This window comes from Cebus imitator, unplaced genomic scaffold (assembly GCF_001604975.1).
Source record: "Cebus imitator isolate Cc_AM_T3 unplaced genomic scaffold, Cebus_imitator-1.0 Scaffold571, whole genome shotgun sequence".
Classification (NCBI taxonomy): Eukaryota; Metazoa; Chordata; class Mammalia; order Primates; family Cebidae; genus Cebus; species Cebus imitator.
Genome location: NW_016107886.1, coordinates 2123332 through 2128669, shown reverse-complemented (window position 1 = coordinate 2128669; position 5338 = coordinate 2123332).

Genomic DNA, 5338 nt, shown 5'->3' with positions numbered 1-5338 from the left:
ATAAAGGAATTGGTTTCTAGGACAAGGAAGAAAAGAGAAATTGTGCTTTTGTTTAATTGGGAAAGTTTATGAAAGTGATGAGATTTTGAGAGCTCTCCATAAAGGAAATGGAAGTTTCTTTGCAAACAAAGAATAATGATTCACTTCAACTCTAGAGAAATGTATGAAGGAAGGGAGGAAAAGATTTAAATTTGAAAGTAAGAATGTGATTCCCTTACCTGAAGAGGCAAAGGAGCAGGAGGAAATTGGACAATGGTGGCGGAACTCCACAGCATGCAGGAGCTGGTGTTCTTGCCCATGAAGGTGAGGTTATTTAAAGTAGTTCATCAGGAAGACACAAGATATCTCCCAGGTCCTTGGGAACTGGGGTGTGGAAATATTGCCAACACTGTCTATTGAAATAATGTGTCAGCCCAGAAAAGCAGAAGTAAAGTTGGTAAGAGTTCAGCACCACTCGAGCACGGTGAACCCAGAGGCCTCCCTAGAGCAGCAGGACTGCAGCAGTCAGCTGACTCAACACCTTGATGACACCCACGCTCATCACTTACCTTCTCTTGTTATAAAAAACTAATACACAGTCTGTGACAGTGTTTGGCCTCCCAGGTACCGGAACATCAGGAAGCATATGTTTTGGGTGGGGTGGCAAGGAGACAATCTCTATCGTACATGTGCACCTTTATATTATCTTTTATACATACCTTTTCATGATGCCAGTGCCAAAAGATCTTTCATCTATAGCTATGGAATGTTCCAGTGTCCAGAAAAAGGAAGCCGAGATTGAGGGACCGGAGTGTGAGGAGGTCAATGTCCTAAACATAGGCCAGCCTGCATCTCCCACACAAAGGAACGCAAGGAATAGGTAGAAATATTGTGATACTCTTTAAATCATAGTTAGGCAAATTATTCCACCACCTGCTACCTAACAGCATTTGCCCATGCCTTTCATAGGAAAGAGAGTCTGCCAACTATGTATTGGAATAGAAGGTGAGGCAGGTGGAGAAATCTTATCTGTCAGTGTTAGATTCCTTGTGCAGTGACAAAAACACATCCACACATGAAGAAAGCTACTTTGTCCCAAATACTTCACTCGAGTGGAGTTTTGTTTTCCTTTTGTCTTACTAGTCACGTTTCCGTATATTCCCACTGAAGTGGCATGAGATGGATGGGTTTCCACAAGGATCAGCTGGAGGAGTTTCACATCATCTCCTTCACACCTCTTCTCTGGCAAAGCTGCATGAAGATGAACATCATGTTTTCCAGCTAACTGCATTGCTCTACAGAGGCAATGCCGAATTATTCCATTGATTTATGAATATATCCTCCCATCAACCTCTCTCTGAAAATTTGCTGATAGAGGTTAAGCGTCTCTTATCCAAAATACTTGGAACCAGAAGTGTAATTTCTCCAGATTTTGGCATATTTGCATGTATAAGAGACTTCTTAGGGATGGGACCCAAGTCCAAACACAAAATTCATTTTTGTTTTATATGTATCTTATACACATAGCCTGAAAGTGATTTTATAAAATATTTTAAATAATTTCGGGCATAAAACAAAGTTTGACTGTATGTTGACTCTGACCCATCACCTGAAATCAGGTGTGGAATTTTCCACTTGTGTTATCATGTTGGTGCTCAAAAATTTGATATCTTGGAGCATTTCACATTTCAGATTTTTGGATTAGTAATGCTAAATCTATATTACCCCATGTCCTGGTTCCCTAACACAATCCATTTACTCTTTACTTATTAATTTATTTATTTTAAAAATGTTTACTGAATTCACACCATGAGCAAGACACCATTTGGTACAGAAGACCAAATTTGGTGCAAAACCTGTTCTTACGGCTATGAAAAATAAGGGAGGAATGAAATGGATTTTAGATGAGGAGAACGATGAATGACAAATGTTACGATGAACATATAAAAGGCACTGTCATTTCACCTAGGGAAACTGAGAAGGCTTCCTTATCTTTGGAGCCAAGAAGGATGGATAACATTTACACAGGCATAGGTATGAGTCTCCTTAGGGAGCCAAGAAGAGCAGGTGCCTGTTGTGGAAAGCAGTGAATTGCTTCTTCGGCTAGTGAGTAGGAGACAGGAAAAGTGAACCTGAAGCCTTTGGGGATGTTTGCAGGTAGCTGTATTTGTTGCTGTTTGATGCCCAGAGTATAAGCCTGTGTGGCATCATTTAATAATGCTTTAGGGGAACATTTCAAAGTAGTCCAGCATAGAATCATTCAACATAAGCCAGGTAATCCTCTCTAGTTGGAGAGGCATTTCTAAACTAGACTCCTGGGCCAATTTGCCACATTGCTACATTGCTGGGGCTGGGATATGGGCCAATGTGAGTCTAGCTTTCTTTAAACCACAGTTATGGTATCTTTGCATAGTGTGTGTTGCATCCTGGGCTAAAACTGAGCCTTGGAGGGAGCCTAAAAGAGAGTGAACAATAGCAAGTCTCTATAGTCAGACTGCATACATTTCAGCTCCAGCTCAACCCCTTCTCAGCTGGAGAGTCCAGAATAAGTCACCAACTTTATGCAAATGTCACCTGTAAAAAGAGGGCACTATCAGCACCTATCTTGTGGAGCCATTATTAGAAATGAATGAATAAATGTAAGGCAGCTGAAGTAAGCGTTTGACAGATATTACCTGTGATGATGGCATTTAGATACTCACGGTATCAGTCGACTCTCAGCATTGCTGTAAAGACATACCTGAGACTGGGTGATTTATAAAGAAAAGAGGTTTAATCAGTTCAAGGTTCTGCAGGCTGTACAGGCTTCTGTTTCTGGGGAGGCCTCAGGAAACTTACAATTATAGTGGAAGGTGCAGAAGCAAGCCCATCTTCACATGGCCGGCAGGAGGTGTGGGGAAGAAGCTGCAGACTTTTAAACAGGCAGATATAAGGATAACTCTGTCACAAGAACAGCAAGAAGGAGATCCACCCCCATGATTCAATCGCCTCCCACTGGGCCCCTCCTCCAACACTGGGAAATTACAATTTGATATGAGATTTGGGTGGGAACACAGAATCAAATCATATCATGGTGTAAGGTGCCAGTAGTTTGGCTGACATTTCAAACGAACCTGGCTCAGGCCTGGGGTTTGCAGAGTCACATGGGCCCACCTGGGAACTTACAATAGTGGAGTAAGCCTTCCAAATACACTTCACTGCCGGAAGCCGCGCTTAGATGAAGTGCCTTCTCCTGAAGCTCTGGAAGGCCTTTTTCTGTGCTGCTCCAGGTAGCTCTAAAGACAAGTTTGAAACAATGACGTGGAAAATGTCCATACATTTCTGGGTACTAATAAAGAGCAACACTGGTCCCAAGTTCAGTGCTCAGAGTATGGGTGTGTTTGTTTTATTTTAGAACACCTGTATAGCATTTTCTTTGCTTATACAATAGCAGATATCTTAGGTATTCTTTAAATTGAACTTTTAAATCTTCTTTGACAACATATCACATATCCATTCATACATACACATTAAAATAAGAGTGTGCATCCTTAAATCAGTTGCATAAATTTTATTGCATAGATACAACATAATTAGTAATTTTTCTGTTTATTGTCATCTGAGTTATTTCCAGGCTTCTACTAGCAATATTACAGTGAATAAATTGTATATGTGTTAAAAAATAATAAGCTTGCTCTTAGTCCTTGTTGAAAAGATTTCGTGTTTCACTTCCATGAGTAGGATCTGAGACTCAGGCAAACAACGCCTAGGTAGCTCATACTTTATTCTTTTTGCAACACCTTTTGAAAAGGCTTGGAATATTCTGGTTATAGACAAAAGATGCTGTTATTTGCTATTTCTGTTCATCTCCAAGTGAAGTTCTAATGAAACCATGTGTGGAAGAAATAAATCATTGGAAGGTCAAGAAGCTTCAAAAATAAAGTTTGAACAAGTTCCTGGTATTGTTGCTAAGTGTTAAGTACTCTCGGCTTATCGTTTGTTCTTCTAGCTGCAGCTTTGCCCAGGGAAGACAAGTGGGAGCAATTAAATCCTGCACCACTTCCCTTGAATTCAAGGCTGAGCCATTTGGACAGAAGAAAATTTGAGAATAGGAGCAGAGACCCTCACTGACTGTGTTCTTTTGTCCCTGAATTAGAAGGAAATTTAAGAAAATCCCTTTGATCATTTTTCTACCTGTCATGTTAAACAACTGTAGATATTTTCTTTCAATTATTATAAAAATTGTGGGATAAAGTAGCAGACTTGGTAAATTTTGAACTGAAAAAGTTATCAGTGTTTATTACATGGACAAAGCAATAAAAAATTGCTTCATCTAAGTTGCCAATAAACCACACATGATAGAGTCCAGAGACATGGAGAATTCTCACTGTCCTACACAATAACTTATGAACTTAACTCTTTTTAGAAAATATGGACACACACTGTGCTGATGAGCTTCACATCCATTTTAAGTGCTTTACACAAGTCTCTATACTCCGTGGTTTCTTATAGGTTCCTCATGATGAAAATTCTTTTGTCATTATATACCTTGTTAGTTCTGACTCTTGTCCTTGGGAATCAAAGACTATTAGGGCTAGAGGTGCAATATTGTTCACTCATTGAGGCAACCTTCTCATTTTAAAAATAAAGAAAGTAACCTCTGCGCACATGAAAAGACAGTGGAATTCTATAATTCCACGGCTATTTAACTCTTTTGCTTGCAAACCCCTTGAGGGTAGGAATTTGTTTTACTCATTAAGAAATCCCCAGTGAAACAATGCGGAGAATACAGTTGGTGCACAAACAATATTGAAAGATTGTAGACATCGCTGTTCAAAGTCACACAGCTTCAGGAACCAGTGTCGCCAAGATAAGCCTGGTGTCTACTGCACTCGTGAAGGATGCTGCCTCGGAATTCTTCCTCCAAGTTTTTTTTTCTTGGAATGAAGAAAAAAATATCTATTGTTTTGCTTATCATGTAAAAATATATATACATTCTTGCACATACTAGCCAAAGCATCTTACTGTAAAACTTCTCTTTAAAATTCCAGGGATCGACACCTTGACAGCAGGTACAGAATCTTCCAACTGCAATAGATAATTAACAAAATTGTTATAACTCAGTGAAAAAAAAAGCCCATTACCAGTAATTAAACAAACGAAATGAAACAATTCCATGCCATAAATTTCAGAAGGGCAGGGGAATGAGGGGAGAAAATAATAATATTTTTTTAAAAGAAAGGAAAGAAGTAGAAGATTGAGGCTTAGCCCTGGGAATCCCCTAACGCAGCCTCCACTCTTTGACAGGTGGTACTGATGACATCAGCAGAATTAAGAAGGAACACCCAAGACTTTACGCTAAGTTAGTATTCGAGTTGAA